The 19,695-nt window shown below is 44.1% G+C and overlaps 8 non-coding genes across 8 annotated transcripts; all 8 read left to right on the top strand.

The window, feature by feature from the left end:
* Positions 1 to 8,292: 8,292 nt before the first annotated feature.
* trnar-ucg (transfer RNA arginine (anticodon UCG)) lies at positions 8,293 to 8,381 on the top strand. Its single transcript is given in 2 exon segments — positions 8,293 to 8,329; positions 8,346 to 8,381. It is a non-coding gene; the product is annotated as a tRNA-Arg (tRNA).
* A 238-nt stretch (positions 8,382 to 8,619) lies between these two features.
* trnas-gcu (transfer RNA serine (anticodon GCU)) lies at positions 8,620 to 8,701 on the top strand. Its single transcript has one exon. It is a non-coding gene; the product is annotated as a tRNA-Ser (tRNA).
* Positions 8,702 to 10,957: 2,256 nt separating this feature from the next.
* Positions 10,958 to 11,039, top strand: trnas-gcu (transfer RNA serine (anticodon GCU)). Its single transcript has one exon. It is a non-coding gene; the product is annotated as a tRNA-Ser (tRNA).
* Positions 11,040 to 13,295: 2,256 nt separating this feature from the next.
* Positions 13,296 to 13,377, top strand: trnas-gcu (transfer RNA serine (anticodon GCU)). The gene has a single exon. It is a non-coding gene; the product is annotated as a tRNA-Ser (tRNA).
* A 1,925-nt stretch (positions 13,378 to 15,302) lies between these two features.
* trnar-ucg (transfer RNA arginine (anticodon UCG)) lies at positions 15,303 to 15,391 on the top strand. Its single transcript is given in 2 exon segments — positions 15,303 to 15,339; positions 15,356 to 15,391. It is a non-coding gene; the product is annotated as a tRNA-Arg (tRNA).
* A 238-nt stretch (positions 15,392 to 15,629) lies between these two features.
* Positions 15,630 to 15,711, top strand: trnas-gcu (transfer RNA serine (anticodon GCU)). The gene has a single exon. It is a non-coding gene; the product is annotated as a tRNA-Ser (tRNA).
* Positions 15,712 to 17,636: 1,925 nt separating this feature from the next.
* trnar-ucg (transfer RNA arginine (anticodon UCG)) lies at positions 17,637 to 17,725 on the top strand. Its single transcript is given in 2 exon segments — positions 17,637 to 17,673; positions 17,690 to 17,725. It is a non-coding gene; the product is annotated as a tRNA-Arg (tRNA).
* Positions 17,726 to 17,963: 238 nt separating this feature from the next.
* trnas-gcu (transfer RNA serine (anticodon GCU)) lies at positions 17,964 to 18,045 on the top strand. The gene has a single exon. It is a non-coding gene; the product is annotated as a tRNA-Ser (tRNA).
* The last annotated feature ends 1,650 nt before the right edge of the window (positions 18,046 to 19,695 follow it).

Raw genomic sequence — 19,695 nt, 5'->3', positions numbered from 1 at the left:
GTGCGACGTGCTAGCTGCCGTGGCTGGGGGGTTAAATCTTTGGATTCGGAATGTAATCGAATTGCTTCTGAGTAAGTTCGAGCCCTGTTCACAATGAATTAGTAGCTGTAGGCATTCGCACGTAATCGGCTCTGTTTGGAGGTCATTTGAGGTGTAATTGTTTTGAATTATTTTGCAGCAACTTTTCGGCCACCTGTTCCGTCACGCTCACCCAATCATCCACTCGTGCGTGTCCAGAGGATTGGGACATTTCTATAATCCAGCAAAGAATGACTAAAAATATGGTTAAAAAAGGGTAGGTTATGAATGTTAACTTGAACGGAATATAAAAACAGATAGTAAGAGTTTCGACAGGTATGTAAAAAGGAAAAGAGTGGCTAAAGTAAATGTTAGTCTCGTGGAGGATGAGACTGGGGCATTAATAATCGAGAACAGGGAAATGGCAGAGACTTTGGACAAATATTTTGTTTCAGTATTCACGGTAGAAGTCAGTAAAAACATTCAAATAGTGGATAATCCAAGGGCTATATGGAGGGAGGAAATTAATACTATCATTATCACTAATGAAGTAGTATGAGGTAAAATAATGGGACTAAAGGCGGACAAGTCCCTGGACCTGATGGCTTATATCCAATGGATGCATTGGTTGTATCCACAGGATATAAGCCATCAGGTCCAGCGGTCCTATGGAGGAGTTGCTTCCACTCCCAAAGTGAATTCTTTGATGGCTGAGCAGTCCGATACGAGAGCCACAGACCATTTCACAGGTGGTACAGACATTCGTCAGGGGAAGGGGTCGGTTGGGCTGGTTTGCCGCATGCTCCTTCTGCTGCGTGCGCCTTGGCTCTTCATGCTCCTTGCATCGAGCCTCAAAGAGCTCAACGCCCTCCCAGATGGATTTTCTCCACCTCGGGCGATCTGCGGCCAGGGTCTCACAGGTGTCAGTGGTGATGTCGCACTTTCCCAGTGAGGCTTTGAGGGTGTCCTTATAACGTTTACACTTTCCTCCTTTGGCTCGTCTACCATGAAGGAGTTCCGCATAAAGCATTGCTTATAGAGTCTCACATCTGGCATGCGTACTATGTGGCCTGCCCAGCGAAGCTGATCGAGTGTGGTCAGTGCTTCAATACTGGGGATGTTACCCTGGTCGAGGACACTGATGTTGATGCGTCTGTCCTCCCAGGAGATTTGCAGGATCTTGCGGAGACATCGTTGGTGATATATCTCCAGCGACCTGAGGTGCCTTCTGCACATCGTCCATGCCTCAGACCCATACAGAAGGGCGGGTACTATTACAGCCCTGCAGACCATGAGTTAGGTGGTAGATTTGAGGGCCTGGTCTGCAAACAGTCTTTTCCGCAGGAGGCCGAAGGCTGCACTGGAGCACTGGAGGAGATGCTGAATCTCCACATAAATTTCTGCCTTTGTTGACAAGAGGCACCCCCTCATTTCCAATGGAATTCTTCCAGTCACACAGCCTTCGTTCAATCAAAAAATATCTAGATTATGAATCAATTATTTATTTATTTAAAACAAATCAAATTCATTTTTTTTTTAATAAAAATTAAATGTATTTATTTTCTTAAGTTGTTTAATATACATATATTTTTAAATTGGCTTTCAGTGGACTGGTTTTACGTACCTTCCTCTTTCCTGTCTGTCGATCACCTGTGGCTTCAACAACCGTTTCTGCCAAGCGTGGTCCTGAGCCCCACTGCACAATTGCCTTCAGGGATGATAGAAATCTCACTTTATTCTTTTAAAAGGGAACTGCGGTCAGTCAACGGTCATTCTGCATCTGGGTATAAGGGATGTCCTTGTAGTCCCCGATCATTCTGTATCTGTTTGAAAGGGTTGGTTGTCAGTTCCGGTTCATAATCTTTCCCTTTAAAACGGATTTTCTAATAAACCCGGGTCATCCTGTATAGTTTGAGAAGGAGTATGATTTCAGCTGCAATGACCGAATTGTTAAACTGTTGTGTTCCAATTCGCATCGGGGTTGCCTGCGCCGGGTTTGCACCCAGATCGCCGTGCATCTGTTCATTTACTCGAAATATGCTCATCTTTTCCGAAATCCACTCCTTGATTTTGCTCGCAATATACACAACAACACATTGGATGATGGTGGCAGCGGCCGCGTGATCTAATGGAAACGGCGTCTGACTTCGATTATAACCGCGAACTTATCAAAACATTGCAGATTCGTATCTTGCCGCGGTCAATTAACTCGCTGCCTGAAATGTTATATTTGTTGCGATTCTGCCGAAAAAACAACCATCTCTTCGAGTCACTCACCTGAAGTAAAGGAAGGCTGTTTGCTTTAAGAATCTAATGGCACGTGTTCATCATTGTCGATCTGCATGCACCGGCAGAGCAAGCTGTGATGTGGACTTTCTTGCACATTATTTCTGTTGGGTTACAAAAAGCAGGAGATTAAAGGCTGACGCTTGGCTGAATAAAAGACGAGGTGGCCGAGAAATTAAGGCGATGGACTACTAATCAATTTTGTTCTGCACGCAAGAGTTCGAATCCCATCCTCGTCGTATTTGTGTTCAGCTTTGACTCCCCTGGTCACTTTGTCAATCACATTAACCTCATCGCTGAATTTCCCTTTCACTGACAAGGATGCTGCACTTTGCTCATGTCATGTCTCAAATTAATAATATATTCGTCAAATGGATAACATTTGTCGGACTGCGGAGAGGGAGACCAATTAGATCGGTCTCTGAGTGACAGCACAAGCACGATGGACCGAACATCTTTTCTCACGACCGTCAGAATCTGAGAGCTGCACTCTTCACTGTCGGCGGCTCGTTGGTCTCGGGGTATGATTCCCGCTTAGGAATGATCACATTTGAAATGCGAGAGGTCTCGGGCCAAATCCTGAACGAGCGCCGCCATTTTTTATTCAAAATTCCGCACCTCACAGCCGCTTGACATGTGAGAAAGCAGATATATTTCACATTAAAACGTGTGATTTTGCGGCGATTGTTCGCACAGCGTCCAAATCCCAGAGCAAAGTGAAACTCACACAACTGAGTAAAGTTAAAATATCTCAGAGGTACTCGGCTCTGTGACTCGTTGGATAACCGAAAGCCTAGTTTGGTTCCGGCCGATACTTGATCAGTATATCTTCCTGTCTGTACGCATAACTTCACCTCAATTGGGATAAGCATACATTCAGCGTCAATCTCCACCTCTGCCCTGAATATGAGTGCGTCCTGTTTCTCTGGAGCTGAAAAGATGAAAGAAGCTGCCTTTTGAATTCGGCCCTTGGCTGCCGAATTCAAAGCGGACAGGAAATCAATCCGGGCTGGCAAAGCTGCCTGGTCTGATTAAAAGGCGATGACATCCTATATTGTAGGCATGTTCTCGTCTTCTGGCCTCAACATTAGGTTCAACGTATCGGATGATAAGCACCGCTCCCATTGTCTGGTAATGGTTCTGCTATTCCCACTAACACCTCCTCTGGACCATCCTTTGTTACGTTATTGCCCGATTACCACCCACTTTGCCTTTCTCCATTGTGCCATGTATTATTTATATCACTCCTGCGTTCCGCTGTATCACAGACGTTCCCATTTGATATTTCTCCCTGCGTATTTTTTCCAGGCGCTATTTTTGTTGAAAACATCTGTAATCTTTAACTTTTTCCTGAAATATCGGAATGATTATCCGACAGAACGTGAAATCGGATTCTTCCTCCACAAAATCTGCACGACCTGCCGAGTTTTACATATTTATCTGTTTTTATTCATTATATTTCTGTGTCCCTTTTAAGGGGATTTGCTGTCTGTCCGAGATCATTCTCTGTCTCTTTAAAATGGTGCGCTATCAGACCCTCATCATTCTGTGTCTGTTTCAAAGGGATGTGCTGTCTGTCCCAGATTTCCAATTTCCAATTTCAAAACCTGCCTTTGTAGGTTAACGAATTTTAGTTTGCTTGTGTTTTTGTGTAAACTAGAGAGTGTGCAAACGTGCTGTGCGATCTTACTGTCATTTGAGAAAAATGCATTACATGCAACTTGAAACCGTACCGATTTGATTGATCACTCCTTCGTGGACTCTCTGACGGTTGAAGAATCTGCTGTGGGAATTTGCTATTCCACATCTGAAAGAAGGGAAAATACACAAGTTAGAAATATAGCGATTTTAGGCAGGGCTTGCGTGTGGGCTGTGTGACATGACGACATCCTCCATCCTTATTTGCAAATTCAAATCAAATCAAACCAATACAAGACATGACTGACTGACTGAATTTATTTATAGATGTATATATATATATATGTGTATATTTATATATAATCCCAAATTTTTAACTTGCAAAATAAATATGCTTTTTCTGTTCTGCCTGCGCTGCGCTCTCTTACATTTGACCTCTTTCACAGCACAAGCAGCTGCTGTCAGATCCAGCGGAAATACACACTCGACTTTAAAAGATTGCCCTTGTAGCCCACGTCTTCCCTCATGGCTTGTCTTCCACCATGGGATTACTGTGTTTGGGGAGTTATTGACTGCGCCTCTCATTTCCCAATGGAATTCCTATAGTTACACAGCCTTCGTTCAATAAAAAAATACATAGATTATGAATCAATTATTTAATTCATTAAAACAACTCAAATTCAATTTTTTTTAAATACAATTTAAATGCATTTATTTTCTTAAAATGTTAAATATTTATATATTTCAGACTGGGCTGGTTTGACGTCCATCCCTCCCTCCTTCCTGCCTGTCTATCACCTGTGGCTTCAAGAACAGTCTCTGCGCCGCGTGGTCCTGAGCCCCACTGCACAATTGCCTTCAGGAATGAGCGAAATCTCACTTTATTCTTTTAAAAGGGAACTGCGGTCAGTCAACGGTCATTCTGCATCTGGGTATAAGGGATGTCCTTGTAGTCCCCGATCATTCTGTATCTGTTTGAAAGGGTTGGTTGTCAGTTCCGGTTCATAATCTTTCCCTTTAAAACGGATTTTCTAATAAACCCGGGTCATCCTGTATAGTTTGAGAAGGAGTATGATTTCAGCTGCAATGACCGAATTGTTAAACTGTTGTGTTCCAATTCGCATCGGGGTTGCCTGCGCCGGGTTTGCACCCAGATCGCCGTGCATCTGTTCATTTACTCGAAATATGCTCATCTTTTCCGAAATCCACTCCTTGATTTTGCTCGCAATATACACAACAACACATTGGATGATGGTGGCAGCGGCCGCGTGATCTAATGGAAACGGCGTCTGACTTCGATTATAACCGCGAACTTATCAAAACATTGCAGATTCGTATCTTGCCGCGGTCAATTAACTCGCTGCCTGAAATGTTATATTTGTTGCGATTCTGCCGAAAAAACAACCATCTCTTCGAGTCACTCACCTGAAGTAAAGGAAGGCTGTTTGCTTTAAGAATCTAATGGCACGTGTTCATCATTGTCGATCTGCATGCACCGGCAGAGCAAGCTGTGATGTGGACTTTCTTGCACATTATTTCTGTTGGGTTACAAAAAGCAGGAGATTAAAGGCTGACGCTTGGCTGAATAAAAGACGAGGTGGCCGAGAAATTAAGGCGATGGACTACTAATCAATTTTGTTCTGCACGCAAGAGTTCGAATCCCATCCTCGTCGTATTTGTGTTCAGCTTTGACTCCCCTGGTCACTTTGTCAATCACATTAACCTCATCGCTGAATTTCCCTTTCACTGACAAGGATGCTGCACTTTGCTCATGTCATGTCTCAAATTAATAATATATTCGTCAAATGGATAACATTTGTCGGACTGCGGAGAGGGAGACCAATTAGATCGGTCTCTGAGTGACAGCACAAGCACGATGGACCGAACATCTTTTCTCACGACCGTCAGAATCTGAGAGCTGCACTCTTCACTGTCGGCGGCTCGTTGGTCTCGGGGTATGATTCCCGCTTAGGAATGATCACATTTGAAATGCGAGAGGTCTCGGGCCAAATCCTGAACGAGCGCCGCCATTTTTTATTCAAAATTCCGCACCTCACAGCCGCTTGACATGTGAGAAAGCAGATATATTTCACATTAAAACGTGTGATTTTGCGGCGATTGTTCGCACAGCGTCCAAATCCCAGAGCAAAGTGAAACTCACACAACTGAGTAAAGTTAAAATATCTCAGAGGTACTCGGCTCTGTGACTCGTTGGATAACCGAAAGCCTAGTTTGGTTCCGGCCGATACTTGATCAGTATATCTTCCTGTCTGTACGCATAACTTCACCTCAATTGGGATAAGCATACATTCAGCGTCAATCTCCACCTCTGACCTGAATATGAGTGCGTCCTGTTTCTCTGGAGCTGAAAAGATGAAAGAAGCTGCCTTTTGAATTCGGCCCTTGGCTGCCGAATTCAAAGCGGACAGGAAATCAATCCGGGCTGGCAAAGCTGCCTGGTCTGATTAAAAGGCGATGACATCCTATATTGTAGGCATGTTCTCGTCTTCTGGCCTCAACATTAGGTTCAACGTATCGGATGATAAGCACCGCTCCCATTGTCTGGTAATGGTTCTGCTATTCCCACTAACACCTCCTCTGGACCATCCTTTGTTACGTTATTGCCCGATTACCACCCACTTTGCCTTTCTCCATTGTGCCATGTATTATTTATATCACTCCTGCGTTCCGCTGTATCACAGACGTTCCCATTTGATATTTCTCCCTGCGTATTTTTTCCAGGCGCTATTTTTGTTGAAAACATCTGTAATCTTTAACTTTTTCCTGAAATATCGGAATGATTATCCGACAGAACGTGAAATCGGATTCTTCCTCCACAAAATCTGCACGACCTGCCGAGTTTTACATATTTATCTGTTTTTATTCATTATATTTCTGTGTCCCTTTTAAGGGGATTTGCTGTCTGTCCGAGATCATTCTCTGTCTCTTTAAAATGGTGCGCTATCAGACCCTCATCATTCTGTGTCTGTTTCAAAGGGATGTGCTGTCTGTCCCAGATTTCCAATTTCCAATTTCAAAACCTGCCTTTGTAGGTTAACGAATTTTAGTTTGCTTGTGTTTTTGTGTAAACTAGAGAGTGTGCAAACGTGCTGTGCGATCTTACTGTCATTTGAGAAAAATGCATTACATGCAACTTGAAACCGTACCGATTTGATTGATCACTCCTTCGTGGACTCTCTGACGGTTGAAGAATCTGCTGTGGGAATTTGCTATTCCACATCTGAAAGAAGGGAAAATACACAAGTTAGAAATATAGCGATTTTAGGCAGGGCTTGCGTGTGGGCTGTGTGACATGACGACATCCTCCATCCTTATTTGCAAATTCAAATCAAATCAAACCAATACAAGACATGACTGACTGACTGAATTTATTTATAGATGTATATATATATATATGTGTATATTTATATATAATCCCAAATTTTTAACTTGCAAAATAAATATGCTTTTTCTGTTCTGCCTGCGCTGCGCTCTCTTACATTTGACCTCTTTCACAGCACAAGCAGCTGCTGTCAGATCCAGCGGAAATACACACTCGACTTTAAAAGATTGCCCTTGTAGCCCACGTCTTCCCTCATGGCTTGTCTTCCACCATGGGATTACTGTGTTTGGGGAGTTATTGACTGCGCCTCTCATTTCCCAATGGAATTCCTATAGTTACACAGCCTTCGTTCAATAAAAAAATACATAGATTATGAATCAATTATTTAATTCATTAAAACAACTCAAATTCAATTTTTTTTAAATACAATTTAAATGCATTTATTTTCTTAAAATGTTAAATATTTATATATTTCAGACTGGGCTGGTTTGACGTCCATCCCTCCCTCCTTCCTGCCTGTCTATCACCTGTGGCTTCAAGAACAGTCTCTGCGCCGCGTGGTCCTGAGCCCCACTGCACAATTGCCTTCAGGAATGAGCGAAATCTCACTTTATTCTTTTAAACGTGAACTGCTGTCAGTCAAGGGTCATTCTGCATCTGGGTAAAAGGGATGTCCTTGCAATCCCGGATCATTCTGTGTCTGTTTCAATGGGCTGGTTGTCAGTTCCGGTTCATAAACTTTCCCTTTAAAACGGATGTTCTCATAAACCCGGCTCATCTTGTATTGTTTGAGAAGGAGTATGATTTCAGCTGCAATGACCGAATTGTTAAACTATAGTGTTCCAATTTACATTGGGGTTGCCTGCGCCGGTGCGCACCCAGATCGCAGTGCATCTGTTCATTCACTCGAAATGTGCTCATCTTTTCCGAAATCCACTCCTTGATATTGCAGTTGCCCCGAATTTGCTCGCGATATACACAACAACACAATGATTAGTGCTGGCAGCGGCCGCGTGGCCTAATGGATAAGGCATCTGACTTCGATTACAACCGCAAAGTTATCAGAAGATTGCAAGTTCGAGTCCTGCCGCGGTCAACTTAGCTCGCTACGTGAAATTTTATATTGTGATTCTGCCGAGAAACCAACCATCTCTTCCAGTCACTCACCTGAAGTGAAGGAAGGCTGTTTGCTCAAAGAATCTCATTGCAAGTTTTCATCATTGTCGATATGCATGCACGGGCAGAGCAAGCTGTGAAGTGGACTTTTTTGCACCTTATTTCTGTTTGGATACAAAAAGCAGGAGATTGAATGGCTGACGATGTCTGATAGCAGAGACGAGGTGGCCGAGAGGTTAAGGCGATGGACTGCTCATCCATTGTGCTCTGCACACATGGCTTCGAATCCCATTCTCGTCGTCGTTGACTTGCAGCTTAACCACTTTTTGACATTCACATTTCACCACATCGCCAAATTCCCCTTTTACTTACAGGGATGCAGTACTTTCCTCATGTAATGTCTCAAATTAATAATATATTCGTCAAAAGGAGAACAGTTGCAGTACAATGGCGAGGGGCACTAATTAGATAGGTATCTGAGAGACAGCACATGCACGATTTGCCATAATATCATTTCTCACCACGGTCAGAATCTGAGAGCTGCGCTTTTCACTGTCGGCGGCTCGTTGGTCCATGGTTATGATTCTCCCTTCGGATTGATCACATTTGAAATGCGAGAGGTCACGGGCCAAATCCCGGACGAGCCCTGCCATGTTTTACTCAAAGTTCCGCTTCTAACAGTTGCTCGACATGTGAGAAAACAGACGTATTTCACGTTAAAACGTGTGATTTTACGCCGATGTTCCCTTAGCATCCAAATCGCAGAGCAAAGTGAAACCCGCCAAACTGAGTAAAGTTAAAATATCTCAGAGGTACTCGGCTCTGTGACTCGTTGGAAAACCTAAAGCCTTGTTTGGTTCCGGCCGATACTTGATCAGTATATCTTCCTGTCTGTACGGATAAGTTCACCTCAATTGGGATAAGCATACATTCAGCGTCAATCTCCACCTCTGCCCTGAATATGTGTGCGTCCTGTTTCTCCAGAGCTGAAAAGATGAGAGAAGCTGCTTTTTGAATTCGTCCCTTGGCTGCCGAATTCAAAGCATACAGGAAATCAATCCGGGCTGGTAAAGCTGCCTGGTCTGATTAAAAGGCGGTTGCACCCTGTATTGTAAGCATGTTCTCGTCTTCTGGCCTCAACATTAGTTTCAACGTATCGGATGATAAGCACCGCTCCCATTGTCTGGTAATGGTTCTGCTATTCCCACTAACACCTCCTCTGGACCATCCTTTGTTACGTTATTGCCCGATTACCACCCACTTTGCCTTTCTCCATTGTGCCATGTATTATTTCATCACTCCTTCGTTCCGCTGTATCACAAATGTTCCCATTTGACATTTCTCGCTGCGTATTTTTTCCAGGCGCTATTTTTGTTGAAAACATATGTAATCTTTAACTTTTTCCTGAAATATCGGAATTATTATCCGACAGAACGTGAAACCGGATTCTTCCTCCACAAAATCTGCACGACCTGCCGAGTTTTACATATTTATCTGTTTTTATTCATTCTATTTCCGTGTCCCTTTTAAGGGGATTTGCTGTCTGTCCGAGATCATTCTCTGTCTCTGTAAAATGGTGTGCTATCAGACCCTCATCATTCTGTGTCTGTTTCAAAGGGATGTGCTGTCTGTCCCGGATTTCCAATTTGAAATTTCAAAACCTGCCTTTGGAGGTTAAGGAATATTAGTTTGTTTGTGTGTTTCAGACTGGGCTGGTTTTACGTCCCTCCCTCCCTCCTTGTCTATCACCTGTGGCTTCAATAACAGTCTCTGCGCCGCGTGGTCCTGAGCCCCACTGCACAATTGCCTTCAGGGATGATCGAAATCTCACTTTATTCTTTTAAAAGGGAACTGCTGTCAGTCAAGGGTGATTCTGCATCTGGGTAAAAGGGATGTCCGTGCAATCCCGGATCATTCTGTGTCTGTTTAAAAGGGCTGGTTGTCAGTTCCTTTTCATAATCTTTCCCTTTAAAACGGATTTTCTCAGAAACCCGGGTCATCCTGTATTGTTTGAGAAGGAGTATGATTTCAGCTGCAATGACCGAATTGTTAAACTATAGTGTTCCAATTTACATTGGGGTTGCCTGCGCCGGTGCGCACCCAGATCGCATTGCATCTGTTAATTCACTCGAAATATGCTCATCTTTTCCTAAATCAAGTCCTTGATATTGCAGTTGCCCCGAATTTGCTCGCAATATATACAAAAACACAATAAATGGTGCTGGCAGCGGCCGCGTGGCCTAATGGATAAGGCCTCTGACTTCGATTACAACCGCAAAGTTATCAGAAGATTGCAGGTGCGAGCCCTGCCGCGGTCAACTTAGCTCGCTACGTGAAATGTTATATTGTGATTCTGCCGAGAAACCAACCATCTCTTCCAGTCACTCACCTGAAGTGAAGGAAGGCTGTTTGCTCAAAGAATCTCATTGCAAGTTTTCATCATTGTCGATATGCATGCACGGGCAGAGCAAGCTGTGAAGTGGACTTTTTTGCACCTTATTTCTGTTTGGATACAAAAAGCAGGAGATTGAATGGCTGACGATGTCTGATAGCAGAGACGAGGTGGCCGAGAGGTTAAGGCGATGGACTGCTCATCCATTGTGCCCTGCACGCATGGCTTCGAATCCCATTCTCGTCGTCGTTGACTTGCAGCTTTACCACTTTTTGACATTCACACTTCAGCACATCGCCAAATTCCCCTTTTACTTACAGGGATGCAGGACTTTCCTCATGTAATGTCTCAAATTAATAATATATTCGTCAAAAGGAGAACAGTTGCAGTACAATGGCGAGGGGCACTAATTAGATAGGTATCTGAGAGACAGCACATGCACGATGGGCCATAATATCATTTCTCACCACCGTCAGAATCTGAGAGCTGCGCTTTTCACTGTCGGCGGCTCGTTGGTCCATGGTTATGATTCTCCCTTCGGATTGATCACATTTGAAATGCGAGAGGTCACGGGCCAAATCCCGGACGAGCCCTGCCATGTTTTACTCAAAGTTCCGCTTCTAACAGTTGCTCGACATGTGAGAAAACAGACGTATTTCACGTTAAAACGTGTGATTTTACGCCGATGTTCCCTTAGCATCCAAATCGCAGAGCAAAGTGAAACCCGCCAAACTGAGTAAAGTTAAAATATCTCAGAGGTACTCGGCTCTGTGACTCGTTGGAAAACCTAAAGCCTTGTTTGGTTCCGGCCGATACTTGATCAGTATATCTTCCTGTCTGTACGGATAAGTTCACCTCAATTGGGATAAGCATACATTCAGCGTCAATCTCCACCTCTGCCCTGAATATGTGTGCGTCCTGTTTCTCCAGAGCTGAAAAGATGAGAGAAGCTGCTTTTTGAATTCGTCCCTTGGCTGCCGAATTCAAAGCATACAGGAAATCAATCCGGGCTGGTAAAGCTGCCTGGTCTGATTAAAAGGCGGTTGCACCCTGTATTGTAAGCATGTTCTCGTCTTCTGGCCTCAACATTAGTTTCAACGTATCGGATGATAAGCACCGCTCCCATTGTCTGGTAATGGTTCTGCTATTCCCACTAACACCTCCTCTGGACCATCCTTTGTTACGTTATTGCCCGATTACCACCCACTTTGCCTTTCTCCATTGTGCCATGTATTATTTCATCACTCCTTCGTTCCGCTGTATCACAAATGTTCCCATTTGACATTTCTCGCTGCGTATTTTTTCCAGGCGCTATTTTTGTTGAAAACATATGTAATCTTTAACTTTTTCCTGAAATATCGGAATTATTATCCGACAGAACGTGAAACCGGATTCTTCCTCCACAAAATCTGCACGACCTGCCGAGTTTTACATATTTATCTGTTTTTATTCATTCTATTTCCGTGTCCCTTTTAAGGGGATTTGCTGTCTGTCCGAGATCATTCTCTGTCTCTGTAAAATGGTGTGCTATCAGACCCTCATCATTCTGTGTCTGTTTCAAAGGGATGTGCTGTCTGTCCCGGATTTCCAATTTGAAATTTCAAAACCTGCCTTTGGAGGTTAAGGAATATTAGTTTGTTTGTGTGTTTCAGACTGGGCTGGTTTTACGTCCCTCCCTCCCTCCTTGTCTATCACCTGTGGCTTCAATAACAGTCTCTGCGCCGCGTGGTCCTGAGCCCCACTGCACAATTGCCTTCAGGGATGATCGAAATCTCACTTTATTCTTTTAAAAGGGAACTGCTGTCAGTCAAGGGTGATTCTGCATCTGGGTAAAAGGGATGTCCGTGCAATCCCGGATCATTCTGTGTCTGTTTAAAAGGGCTGGTTGTCAGTTCCTTTTCATAATCTTTCCCTTTAAAACGGATTTTCTCAGAAACCCGGGTCATCCTGTATTGTTTGAGAAGGAGTATGATTTCAGCTGCAATGACCGAATTGTTAAACTATAGTGTTCCAATTTACATTGGGGTTGCCTGCGCCGGTGCGCACCCAGATCGCATTGCATCTGTTAATTCACTCGAAATATGCTCATCTTTTCCTAAATCAAGTCCTTGATATTGCAGTTGCCCCGAATTTGCTCGCAATATATACAAAAACACAATAAATGGTGCTGGCAGCGGCCGCGTGGCCTAATGGATAAGGCCTCTGACTTCGATTACAACCGCAAAGTTATCAGAAGATTGCAGGTGCGAGCCCTGCCGCGGTCAACTTAGCTCGCTACGTGAAATGTTATATTGTGATTCTGCCGAGAAACCAACCATCTCTTCCAGTCACTCACCTGAAGTGAAGGAAGGCTGTTTGCTCAAAGAATCTCATTGCAAGTTTTCATCATTGTCGATATGCATGCACGGGCAGAGCAAGCTGTGAAGTGGACTTTTTTGCACCTTATTTCTGTTTGGATACAAAAAGCAGGAGATTGAATGGCTGACGATGTCTGATAGCAGAGACGAGGTGGCCGAGAGGTTAAGGCGATGGACTGCTCATCCATTGTGCCCTGCACGCATGGCTTCGAATCCCATTCTCGTCGTCGTTGACTTGCAGCTTTACCACTTTTTGACATTCACACTTCAGCACATCGCCAAATTCCCCTTTTACTTACAGGGATGCAGGACTTTCCTCATGTAATGTCTCAAATTAATAATATATTCGTCAAAAGGAGAACAGTTGCAGTACAATGGCGAGGGGCACTAATTAGATAGGTATCTGAGAGACAGCACATGCACGATGGGCCATAATATCATTTCTCACCACCGTCAGAATCTGAGAGCTGCGCTTTTCACTGTCGGCGGCTCGTTGGTCCATGGTTATGATTCTCCCTTCGGATTGATCACATTTGAAATGCGAGAGGTCACGGGCCAAATACCGGACGAGCCCCGCCATGTTTTACTCAAAGTTCCGCTTCTAACAGCCGCTCGACATGTGAGAAAACAGACGTATTTCACGTTAAAACGTGTGATTTTACGCCGATGTTCCCTTCGCATCCAAATCGCAGAGCAAAGTGAAACCCGCCAAACTGAGTAAAGTTAAAATATCTCAGAGGTACTCGGCTCTGTGACTCGTTGGATAACCTAAAGCCTTGTTTGGTTCCGGCCGATACTTGATCAGTATATCTTCCTGTCTGTACGGATAAGTTCACCTCAATTGGGATAAGCATACATTCAGCGTCAATCTCCACCTCTGCCCTGAATATGTGTGCGTCCTGTTTCTCCAGAGCTGAAAAGATGAGAGAAGCTGCTTTTTGAATTCGTCCCTTGGCTGCCGAATTCAAAGCATACAGGAAATCAATCCGGGCTGGTAAAGCTGCTTGGTCTGATTAAAAGGCGGTGACACCCTGTATTGTAAGCATGTTCTCGTCTTCTGGCCTCAACATTAGGTTCAACGTATCGGATGATAAGCACCGCTCCCATTGTCTGGTAATGGTTCTGCTAGTCCCACTAACACTTCCTCTGGACCATCCTTTGTTACGTTATTGCCCGATTACCACCCAATTTGCCTTTCTCCATTGTGCCATGTATTATTTAATCACTCCTTCCTTCCGCTGTATCACAAATGTTCCCATTTGACATTTCTCGCTGCGTATTTTTTCCAGGCGCTATTTTTGTTGAAAACATCTGTAATCTTTAACTTTTTCCTGAAATATCGGAATTATTATCCGACAGAACGTGAAACCGGATTCTTCCTCCACAAAATCTGCACGACCTGCCGAGTTTTACATATTTATCTGTTTTTATTCATTCTATTTCCGTGTCCCTTTTAAGGGGATTTGCTCTCTGTCCGAGATCATTCTCTGTCTCTGTAAAATGGTGTGCTATCAGACCCTCATCATTCTGTGTCTGTTTCAAAGGGATGTGCTGTCTGTCCCGGATTTCCAATTTGAAATTTCAAAACCTGCCTTTGGAGGTTAAGGAATATTAGTTTGTTTGTGTGTTTCAGACTGGGCTGGTTTTACGTCCCTCCCTCCCTGTCTATCACCTGTGGCTTCAATAACAGTCTCTGCGCCGCGTGGTCCTGAGCCCCACTGCACAATTGCCTTCAGTGATGATCGAAATCTCACTTTATTCTTTTAAAAGTGAACTGTTGTCAGTCAAGGGTCATTCTGCATCTGGGTAAAAGGGATGTCCTTGCAATCCCGGATCATTCTGTGTCTGTTTAAATGGGCTGGTTGTCAGTTCCGGTTCATAATCTTTCCCTTTAAAACGGATTTTCTGAGAAACCCGGGTCATCCTGTATTGTTTGAGAAGGAGTATGATTTCAGCTGCAATGACCGAATTGTTAAACTATAGTGTTCCAATTTACATTGGGGTTGCCTGCGCCGGTGCGCAACCAGATCGCAGTGCATCTGTTCATTGACTCGAAATATGCTCATCTTTTCCTAAATCCACTCCTTGATATTGCAGTTGCCCCGAATTTGCTCGCGATATACACAACAACACAATGATTAGTGCTGGCAGCGGCCGCGTGGCCTAATGGATAAGGCATCTGACTTCGATTAAAACCGCAAAGTTATCAGAAGATTGCAAGTTCGAGTCCTGCCGCGGTCAACTTAGCTCGCTACGTGAAATTTTATATTGTGATTCTGCCGAGAAACCAACCATCTCTACCAGTCACTCACCTGAAGTGAAGGAAGGCTGTTTGCTCAAAGAATCTCATTGCAAGTTTTCATCATTGTCGATATGCATGCACGGGCAGAGCAAGCTGTGAAGTGGACTTTTTTGCACCTTATTTCTGTTTGGATACAAAAAGCAGGAGATTGAATGGCTGACGATGTCTGATAGCAGAGACGGGGTGGCCGAGAGGTTAAGGCGATGGACTGCTCATCCATTGTGCTCTGCACACATGGCTTCGAATCCCATTCTCGTCGTCGTTGACTTGCAGCTTAACCACTTTTTGACATTCACATTTCACCACATCGCCAAATTCCCCTTTTACTTACAGGGATGCTGTACTTTCCTCATGTCACGTCTCAAATTAATAATATATTCGTCAAAAGGAGAACAGTTGCAGTACAATGGCGAGAGGCACTAATTAGATAGGTATCTGAGAGACAGCACATGCACGATTTGCCATAATATCATTTCTCACCACGGTCAGAATCTGAGAGCTGCGCTTTTCACTGTCGGCGGCTCGTTGGTCCATGGTTATGATTCTCCCTTCGGATTGATCACATTTGAAATGCGAGAGGTCACGGGCCAAATCCCGGACGAGCCCCGCCATGTTTTACTCAAAGTTCCGCTTCTAACAGCCGCTCGACATGTGAGAAAACAGACGTATTTCACGTTAAAACGTGTGATTTTACGCCGATGTTCCCTTCGCATCCAAATCGCAGAGCAAAGTGAAACCCGCCAAACTGAGTAAAGTTAAAATATCTCAGAGGTACTCGGCTCTGTGACTCGTTGGATAACCTAAAGCCTTGTTTGGTTCCGGCCGATACTTGATCAGTATATCTTCCTGTCTGTACGGATAAGTTCACCTCAATTGGGATAAGCATACATTCAGCGTCAATCTCCACCTCTGCCCTGAATATGTGTGCGTCCTGTTTCTCCAGAGCTGAAAAGATGAGAGAAGCTGCTTTTTGAATTCGTCCCTTGGCTGCCGAATTCAAAGCATACAGGAAATCAATCCGGGCTGGTAAAGCTGCTTGGTCTGATTAAAAGGCGGTGACACCCTGTATTGTAAGCATGTTCTCGTCTTCTGGCCTCAACATTAGGTTCAACGTATCGGATGATAAGCACCGCTCCCATTGTCTGGTAATGGTTCTGCTAGTCCCACTAACACTTCCTCTGGACCATCCTTTGTTACGTTATTGCCCGATTACCACCCAATTTGCCTTTCTCCATTGTGCCATGTATTATTTAATCACTCCTTCCTTCCGCTGTATCACAAATGTTCCCATTTGACATTTCTCGCTGCGTATTTTTTCCAGGCGCTATTTTTGTTGAAAACATCTGTAATCTTTAACTTTTTCCTGAAATATCGGAATTATTATCCGACAGAACGTGAAACCGGATTCTTCCTCCACAAAATCTGCACGACCTGCCGAGTTTTACATATTTATCTGTTTTTATTCATTCTATTTCCGTGTCCCTTTTAAGGGGATTTGCTCTCTGTCCGAGATCATTCTCTGTCTCTGTAAAATGGTGTGCTATCAGACCCTCATCATTCTGTGTCTGTTTCAAAGGGATGTGCTGTCTGTCCCGGATTTCCAATTTGAAATTTCAAAACCTGCCTTTGGAGGTTAAGGAATATTAGTTTGTTTGTGTGTTTCAGACTGGGCTGGTTTTACGTCCCTCCCTCCCTGTCTATCACCTGTGGCTTCAATAACAGTCTCTGCGCCGCGTGGTCCTGAGCCCCACTGCACAATTGCCTTCAGTGATGATCGAAATCTCACTTTATTCTTTTAAAAGTGAACTGTTGTCAGTCAAGGGTCATTCTGCATCTGGGTAAAAGGGATGTCCTTGCAATCCCGGATCATTCTGTGTCTGTTTAAATGGGCTGGTTGTCAGTTCCGGTTCATAATCTTTCCCTTTAAAACGGATTTTCTGAGAAACCCGGGTCATCCTGTATTGTTTGAGAAGGAGTATGATTTCAGCTGCAATGACCGAATTGTTAAACTATAGTGTTCCAATTTACATTGGGGTTGCCTGCGCCGGTGCGCAACCAGATCGCAGTGCATCTGTTCATTGACTCGAAATATGCTCATCTTTTCCTAAATCCACTCCTTGATATTGCAGTTGCCCCGAATTTGCTCGCGATATACACAACAACACAATGATTAGTGCTGGCAGCGGCCGCGTGGCCTAATGGATAAGGCATCTGACTTCGATTAAAACCGCAAAGTTATCAGAAGATTGCAAGTTCGAGTCCTGCCGCGGTCAACTTAGCTCGCTACGTGAAATTTTATATTGTGATTCTGCCGAGAAACCAACCATCTCTACCAGTCACTCACCTGAAGTGAAGGAAGGCTGTTTGCTCAAAGAATCTCATTGCAAGTTTTCATCATTGTCGATATGCATGCACGGGCAGAGCAAGCTGTGAAGTGGACTTTTTTGCACCTTATTTCTGTTTGGATACAAAAAGCAGGAGATTGAATGGCTGACGATGTCTGATAGCAGAGACGGGGTGGCCGAGAGGTTAAGGCGATGGACTGCTCATCCATTGTGCTCTGCACACATGGCTTCGAATCCCATTCTCGTCGTCGTTGACTTGCAGCTTAACCACTTTTTGACATTCACATTTCACCACATCGCCAAATTCCCCTTTTACTTACAGGGATGCAGTACTTTCCTCATGTAATGTCTCAAATTAATAATATATTCGTCAAAAGGAGAACAGTTGCAGTACAATGGCGAGGGGCACTAATTAGATAGGTATCTGAGAGACAGCACATGCACGATTTGCCATAATATCATTTCTCACCACGGTCAGAATCTGAGAGCTGCGCTTTTCACTGTCGGCGGCTCGTTGGTCCATGGTTATGATTCTCCCTTCGGATTGATCACATTTGAAATGCGAGAGGTCACGGGCCAAATCCCGGACGAGCCCTGCCATGTTTTACTCAAAGTTCCGCTTCTAACAGTTGCTCGACATGTGAGAAAACAGACGTATTTCACGTTAAAACGTGTGATTTTACGCCGATGTTCCCTTAGCATCCAAATCGCAGAGCAAAGTGAAACCCGCCAAACTGAGTAAAGTTAAAATATCTCAGAGGTACTCGGCTCTGTGACTCGTTGGAAAACCTAAAGCCTTGTTTGGTTCCGGCCGATACTTGATCAGTATATCTTCCTGTCTGTACGGATAAGTTCACCTCAATTGGGATAAGCATACATTCAGCGTCAATCTCCACCTCTGCCCTGAATATGTGTGCGTCCTGTTTCTCCAGAGCTGAAAAGATGAGAGAAGCTGCTTTTTGAATTCGTCCCTTGGCTGCCGAATTCAAAGCATACAGGAAATCAATCCGGGCTGGTAAAGCTGCCTGGTCTGATTAAAAGGCGGTTGCACCCTGTATTGTAAGCATGTTCTCGTCTTCTGGCCTCAACATTAGTTTCAACGTATCGGATGATAAGCACCGCTCCCATTGTCTGGTAATGGTTCTGCTATTCCCACTAACACCTCCTCTGGACCATCCTTTGTTACGTTATTGCCCGATTACCACCCACTTTGCCTTTCTCCATTGTGCCATGTATTATTTCATCACTCCTTCGTTCCGCTGTATCACAAATGTTCCCATTTGACATTTCTCGCTGCGTATTTTTTCCAGGCGCTATTTTTGTTGAAAACATATGTAATCTTTAACTTTTTCCTGAAATATCGGAATTATTATCCGACAGAACGTGAAACCGGATTCTTCCTCCACAAAATCTGCACGACCTGCCGAGTTTTACATATTTATCTGTTTTTATTCATTCTATTTCCGTGTCCCTTTTAAGGGGATTTGCTGTCTGTCCGAGATCATTCTCTGTCTCTGTAAAATGGTGTGCTATCAGACCCTCATCATTCTGTGTCTGTTTCAAAGGGATGTGCTGTCTGTCCCGGATTTCCAATTTGAAATTTCAAAACCTGCCTTTGGAGGTTAAGGAATATTAGTTTGTTTGTGTGTTTCAGACTGGGCTGGTTTTACGTCCCTCCCTCCCTCCTTGTCTATCACCTGTGGCTTCAATAACAGTCTCTGCGCCGCGTGGTCCTGAGCCCCACTGCACAATTGCCTTCAGGGATGATCGAAATCTCACTTTATTCTTTTAAAAGGGAACTGCTGTCAGTCAAGGGTGATTCTGCATCTGGGTAAAAGGGATGTCCGTGCAATCCCGGATCATTCTGTGTCTGTTTAAAAGGGCTGGTTGTCAGTTCC

The sequence above is a fragment of the Pristiophorus japonicus genome, unplaced genomic scaffold (assembly GCF_044704955.1).
Source record: "Pristiophorus japonicus isolate sPriJap1 unplaced genomic scaffold, sPriJap1.hap1 HAP1_SCAFFOLD_58, whole genome shotgun sequence".
NCBI classification, from domain to species: Eukaryota; Metazoa; Chordata; class Chondrichthyes; family Pristiophoridae; genus Pristiophorus; species Pristiophorus japonicus.
The sequence above is the reverse complement of the archived record's forward strand: the minus strand, read 5'-3'. Positions and strand labels throughout refer to the sequence as shown.